General features: G+C 38.1%; 1 protein-coding gene across 1 annotated transcript in view; it reads left to right on the forward strand.

Annotated features, from left to right (window-relative positions):
* The first annotated feature begins 4,962 nt into the window (after positions 1-4,962).
* The window catches only part of LOC106871297 (cytoplasmic tRNA 2-thiolation protein 2-A), a 33,020-nt gene continuing 30,400 nt past the window's right edge, over positions 4,963-7,582 (forward strand). The window contains exon 1 of the mRNA XM_014917681.2: positions 4,963-5,156. The gene's annotated coding sequence lies outside the window, so the exon portion shown is untranslated. The remainder of the gene's footprint in view (positions 5,157-7,582) is intronic.

The raw sequence follows: 7,582 nt of genomic DNA on the forward strand, positions 1-7,582 counted from the left end.
TTTTTTCAAGTAAACTGTATTTTTTGCATCACACTTTTGTTGTAAGTTATATATGAAAAAATGTAATATATTAAGTAATTTCAAAATTTAAGAATTCAATGGAAAATAGGCCCAATAAATCAAAGATAATTACATTATTGTCATTTTATGTCAGCTTTTCCATACTGGTATAGATCAGGTTGTCACAGTTTGTTAGTTTTTAATTCCAAGTTATAGCCTACAGTTGAATACTTTAGTGACTTTTACTTAGGATAGGTGATACTCCATAACAGGTAATTGTAGCAATGTTTAATAATTCTCTTTGTATTGTATCAGCTAATGGTTACATTATCTAAATGAGTATTTTACTTCAGTGGCATGTTTAATATTGATTTTCCAAGTAATATTCTAAAGAAACATTTAAAATTTCTAACTGTATATTTTACTTGTAATTTTTTTTTTTTAATATATGAAGAATAAAGTTTTACTTGCAACATTTTTGTTTTTATTTCATTTCTTCTAAAGCTGTTTCCCTTTCGTCAGCGTCATTTCCTATTTTATCTACACCTCAACATGAATAGAAAAACTAATGTACTTCTAGGGTTTTTTTTTTTTTTTTTTTTTATGTTTTGCTTTCACTAAGTGTAGTAATAAAAATCAGTATCTGTGGGTTTTCTCATTACAAATTAATCGTTAGAAATCAATCTTAAGAAATACAAGAAAACCTAAATTCAATTAGTCTGTCTCATATTAACCACTCTTTGTTGATCATATGAGTATTGCAGTGACAAAATCCACTGTAAAGAGCCAATAGCCTGTCATACTTTTGCATTTCAATTTTTATTTTCTGGTGTTAATACTGAAGCTGTAAAGAAATCTGATCAGCACTTACGCCTTTGTCTACTTTTGCCCGTCCAATCATGATAGTGTTTTCCAATGTTAAAGTAAAATTAGTGCTAAGTGGAAAACTATCCAAGAATGTATCACTTCCTGGGTCATTGTAAATGCTAAGCTATCACAAAGATATGGGTATTGTGGAAGCTTGTGTGTTGATAGTGAAATGTTTTAGGACTTTAAAATACATGCCATTTGTAAACTAAATAAGGCTGGTAAAAGAGATGTTGGCAGCTAATGAAGCTACTTGAAAATTAGTTACATATTCAATGACTTGATTTTAAAATAAAATTTTTCTTTTTTGGGTTTCATTTCACTGGCACTACCTAATTCCCACAGTACTGAATTAGCAGAACCTTATAGTAAATATGAATATGAGGTACCGAAAATATATAAACTTCTATTTTAAGTAATGAGAATTTAACATTGGAAACTATCTCCCTGTACTTTGTTACCTTGTACCACTTAAAAGCCATTGTTACCCCGAACTCTTATCAAAAGAATAGCTACTTTTGGGTATGTGGTGTGAAAGAGCTGGTGAGCAGAAAAGCGTCACAAGCCAACAACAGTAGAGATCCTCAAATTAACAATAGCAGAGATTAACATTACAGACTACAAGGATTATTTATACACTCCAACACAAAAAGTTGACCGAAAGCAAAACACATCAGTATACATAAGTTCCTCAAATTCCGAAGTTTTGCTGTGCAACGAGATCGAGATGAGTCTGTTGAACACTACCTTTTTTTTCTTTTCTGGGAACAGAAATAAATACAAAAAAAAAAAAAAATAGACCACTCTAGTTCAATGAGGAAACAGAAAGCCTCTTGATCAGCCATTACCTCAAAAATATCAAGATCAACAATATATGAATACCGTTAACCTAACTCAATAACCATCCCTCATCGATTTCACTTGTAAATAAAAAAAAGTTCATAAGCTTCAGGGGTGAGGAGACCAAAACTACATAGGGTGGAATTTTTTGAGAAAATCAACAGGCCACAACTGAAAAAGTTTTGAGAACAAAAACAATCTAAGAAAAATATTCGTAGGTAATATAGAAATGTTCCAGGATAGAGCTCACAAGAACATTTTTGGAGGATCCTTTCAAGAAACTCCTGTCCACTGAGGAGATCAGCAAGTCCTTCAAGGCAAAAGTGAATGACGTCTCTTACTTTACGTTTTTGGGGCCAAGAAATGTACATAGAAGTTGTCAGTGACATCAATATTTCCAGAAGGTGCGTGCTCTCGCTCATCTTCGATTATGAGTTTATGCATCGCATATCGTCCCAGATAGAGAAGTAGGGTTGCAGTATCATTTTGCAAAGGTTTGGATCTCGTAGTACGGGCGATAAATCGATGTGAACAGTAATGAAAACAATACCTTCAGACTAGTGGTCATCAGTGTCTCAACCGGGCAAAGCAATGATATATCTAGAAGCTTTTTGGGGAATGTCCCACACTTAAGTACTAGGGGAAATTGATTTGATACCTTAATCGAATGTCGGGATTATGCAAGACTTGCCGATAGGAGGAAAGGGTAAAAACGGAAAACCTGCAATTTCTACAAGTCAGTAGTGTTTGAAACCAAAGTTTTAAGATTTTGATTAACGTACTAGACAAGATCGGTGCTAGAAATTGGTAGCGTTGGAAAAGTAAAGACCTGTGTGATTTCAGGAAAAACTTATCTACAACAGCTTCCACTTTAGGCGATACTTTGTAGAGTTGGGAGATAATAAATACGGTTTTAGTATTGCTCTGATAAATTTGAACCAACTGATAGAGTCGGCCATCGTTACTATGTGGTTGTCTTCAAACTGGCCAATTTCAGTCTCGTTTTCAGTTGTTGGATCTTGGTTGTCAGACTAAACTGTTAGCTATCATAACTGTTTTGAACCAGATGCTCAACACATTGATAATATTCTCTGTAATTCCTTCTGTATGTAATTATTCTTGAACCACTGCCGCAGAAACTGTAGGATTTGAGGGGCATTTCGTCTGAACTGAAGTGCTGGGCAACGTTACTGTAATTGTGTAGGGCACTGCGAATGTCGAGGTTATCAGAGCCATAGGGGATCGAAAAGGTGACTGGAGAAAAGATTAATCTAGGCAAGTCAGTAAGCTTGTAACACTACACCTGGAGAGGCAAGTTCACTGCTTTAGAGGATCTAGTCTGGGTCAGACTTCCAGGTGGATAGGAACTAGGAGCAGGTTACGAACACGGCGACAGCCTCATCCAGAAATAGGCTGAGGTAAAGCTGTCCTTGAAAGGTCATGCAGAGATGGTGAATACATGCATCGATTTCATTATATATTTTCGTCGTGCCCTACCCCAGTTTTCCCCCTGACCAAATGAGAGAGTCTGTCCTTTCTTTTCTTGTGGAAGAAGTGCATTCCACTGGCTAGGCGGTCTATTAAAGGTGATATCCAACACCCTCTTCAATATGGTGGGGTTGTGGAGACTGCAGAAGTTCCTGGAGTGGGTATAGTGCGTGGTTATAGTCGTCCTTTGATAGGGACGTTTTTACACAGTTCGTCTTCTGGTCGGAGTTACAGTTCTGATTTAAACAAAGACCAAGCTTGGGTGTCTGATATCCGAAACGTAGTTAGATGCTCACTGCTCTTTAGTAGTTGGCAATGCGACCGGCACGATTTCCACACTTGCATTCTATAATGGGTAAGTAATGAGAAAGAGCGGTTGGTCTGTTCATGAAATCTATCTGCTCAGCAATGGATAGCATCCAGAATCCCTGGCCTAGTAGTGCTACAGGGAATGGGCGCAGTGACAGTTCTAGATAGATTCAATAAATAAGGATGTGCCATCAGCTGAGCTTGTCCGAGATGTGCGTAGAGTATCCGAGTGTTATATGTTCATATTTATGGGTATGCGTAGGTGTACGTATATATGAATACATCTCCACTATTAGTACTATTTTGTAAAGCACATCTAGTAAACAATATGAACTGTGAATAAAGCGAATACGCACAGTGTGTACGACTCCGCTATACATATACAGTTTGTAAACATGCCAAGTAAATAAATCATAATAACGCCTTCAATGAGTTGTTTGTTGTCCCAACACGAATCAAAAGAATACATAACACCGAGTATTGTTGAGTCGAAGATTTTTGTCGAACGATTGTTGTTGCATATAAGACTGATCCAGTTATCGGTCGTATCTATAGAGAAGGTTCCTGTACCACCTTCAACTTGAGAATACCATTATTATTTGCGGTATTTCGTACGTCGCTACGTTCAAATTCCGCCGAGGTCAACTTTACCTTTCATCCTTTCGGGGTTGATAAATTAAGTACCAGTTACGTACTGGGGTCGATCTAATCGACTAACCCCGTCCCCCAAAATTTCAGGCCTTCTGCCTGTAGTAGAAAGGATTATTATTAGTTCTTTAGCTCAAATCCGGCCGAAGACAACTTTATATTTCGTTCCTCAGGTGTCGGTAAAATAAAGTCCCAATCTGAGTCTGATGTAAATGACCAACCCTGCCCCCTATTAAATGGCTGATCCTGTACCTAAATCAGACAGTTATTATTCAAAATATCGTCAGCCGCTCAAAACTCTCTGAGAGTCGGGCATTGCATTGGCGGAAATTCCAATATTGCAATATGTACAGAGGGAGGAAGGCGTTGAGCTGGCAGAATCGTTACCGCACCAAGAAAAAATGCTTAGCGGTGTTTCTTCCAACTTCACGTTCTGCGTTCAAACGCTGCCATAGTCGACTTTGTCTTTCATCTTTTCGGGGTTGATAAAATAAGTACCAGCTGAACACTGGAGTCGATGTTATCGACTTGCCCCTCCCGTACAATTGCTGGCCTTGTGCCAAAATTTGAAAGCAATATATATGTAGAGGACTAACAGTAAATAAGAGCGACGATGTCCTCGGGAAAACCCTTGGTGTTAATGAAGACAAATTAACTGATCTGTTCAGGAGGACTTTCAGATTAGAGACTAATATAAATAACTTCCAGAAATCCTTAGCCTGACAATGTTGTCGAGGGACACAACCGGTTCGAGACAAGCTCCACAGGAAGTGTCCAAGATGCGCAGAAAACCGTTCTACATGCATTTTTACTCTTTCCGGGCATTACTGACTTGTGGAGTAATATCGAACCTATGCTGTCGCATTTACGATGGATCTGGCTATCGCCTGAAGCTACCAAGAAAATCTCTCCGCCACCTTTCTTTAATTGCGAAGAGAAGGCAGTTCTCATTTGGTGATTATAGCAAAGGAGATTATATAGTGGACGCAATTGAAACGACTGAGGTGAGACACATTTTCTCTGTGTTCTACTTGGAGGAGAAGACGAGGCTCGTGTTGCCCTCAAGTTAATTTGTTGGAGAGTTTGTGAGAGTGGCAAATGACTCGAGTAATTGAGACTGCTCATATTATGTGCCTATATACAGGGAATGACAGCTAGGAAAGGCAACTTACTCCTTGTAGTCAGAATAATCGAGAGTCTGTAGTTCTTTGATTAACCTTTGATGGTGAACCTCCTTTGTTTACTCTCATTTTCACTCCTTTTTTTCTCTCTCACTTGTATGATTTAATGTAAATCCCAGCGCTTTTTCTTTGTAATAGTCTGTCCATGAGATCTACTCATTCGTCGACCTTATGGTAAATACAAGGTACCATCACTATTATCACACTGTGCAACAAAATTTTCATTTGTTTTTGTTTGTTTTTGTCTTTGGTTAATAAGTGCTATTTCCTATTTGCTTCTATCTAGAAATCAAAGGAAATGATTACTATTCACTTCAAACTTTGGCTTTTGTGATCTGGACATCAATGTTTTGAAACTGACCTATTTTCCATTACATTTCAAACAAATTCAGCGCTGAATTGCTGAAGCAAAAATATCGCTGTAGCAAATATTCTGCTCAATACTATAGATTTGCTCGTCAGTTAGAGCATGTCCCTTAGTGGCTGGCAATATGCGTATCTCTGATCATGAGCAGGAGTTGTAGGGGAGCATCATAACCATGTGTTGAGAGGGATTCTTTGGGGTTTGAATAAACGTGACAAAAACAAAGTTTGAAGGAAATATTAACCATTTTTCATACTTTCTAGGGTTAAGCAAATAGGAAATAACAGTTGCTATTCAAGAACAAAAGTCATGTTACACAGTGTTATTAAGGCGACGAGCTGGCAAAATCGTTATCACGCCGAGCAAAATGCTTAGCGGCATTTCGTCTGTCTTTACGTTCTGAGGTTGACTCCGCCTTTCATCTTTTCAGGGTCGATAAAACGAGTACCAGTCGAACACTGGGGTCGATATAATCGACTATCCCACTCCCGCTAAATTTCAAGCCGCATACCTATAGTGGAAAGGATTGTCAAGGCAGCCAACCGGTTGAATTGTTAGCCCGTCGGACAAACGTCTTAGTAGCATTTCTTCTGGCTTCGTGTTCTGAGTTCAAATTCCGCCGTAGTCGACTTTGCCTTTCATCTTTTCGGAATGCGATAAAAAAGTACCTATTTAGCACTGGAGTCAATGTAATCGACTAGCCCTTTCTAACAAATGTCAGGCCCAAAGAAACAAAGATTGCAGCCAACTTATAGACTCAATCACACAAAACATCAATAATAACAGTAACACAATATTGACACTATTTCGCTGTGCATCGATTCGTCCATTCCTGTAATATCTGCCCATGGAGCTACAAAGGGTTTCTCATGATTTCTTCAGACGATTTCTACAGTAAGTTGTCTTTTCTTTTTATGAGAAGATTGCTTGCTCGTAGCTCAACTAACTTCTTGACATGCTCATTTGAATGGCATTAACCAGGCGACTATAAGCCAATTTTGAGAGAGAGAGAGAGAGAGAGAGAGGGTGGGGAGAGAAAAGATTCGATCTCAATACTTAACTAGTACTTTATTTAATCGCCTGCAGAGATAAAAGGCAAAGTAGAGTTCTGTAGGATTTGAATTCAGAATGCAAAGAGCCGGAACATGTATCGCAAAACATATTTATTCGACGCCTTAACGACTCTGCCAGTCGATGACGAACGGTTCTACAACCAGTTTAACAGAAAAACTGCACAAGAATACAAGTATATCTGCAATCTTAATCGTTTATGTAAAAGGGAAGATCTAAAACCAAAGAATGAAAAAATGCATAGTTATTTGTTGTTAAGCTTCAGGTCAGTTCCTGATCAAGCAAATCTCTTTATAATCAACTTGTTCTAGTCATCATCTTTGCCTTCCAGTCTCTATGGGGTTGATGAAGTAGAGTTCTTGTTAATAGCCCAGTTTAGATAAAATATCCTTGGTAATAATGATTTCAAATTTTGGCACAAGACCAGCAAGTTCGGGGAAGGGGTAAGTCGATTACAACGACTCCAGTGCTTAACTGGTACTTTTTTTATCGTCCCCGAAAGGATGAAAGGCAAAGTCGACCCTGTCGGAATTTGACCACAGAACGTAAAGATGGACGAAATGCCGCTAAGCATTTTACCCGGTGTGCTAACGACTCTACCAGCTCGCCGCTCTCTTAAAAATTGGGCACGCCATTTCAGGGAAAATCAAACCCACAGACAAATTTTAGAAGCGTCAAATGCTTCTCAATTTCCACCAAAATAACGTACTAATGTCTTTGATAATAATGGCAAAAAAATTCCATCTCTTTCAGACAATGTAATGTAATTCAGTATCACATTCTCTAATGCATTATTCCATTAAAAAAAACAAAC

The sequence above is a fragment of the Octopus bimaculoides genome, chromosome 20 (assembly GCF_001194135.2).
Source record: "Octopus bimaculoides isolate UCB-OBI-ISO-001 chromosome 20, ASM119413v2, whole genome shotgun sequence".
NCBI classification, from domain to species: Eukaryota; Metazoa; Mollusca; class Cephalopoda; order Octopoda; family Octopodidae; genus Octopus; species Octopus bimaculoides.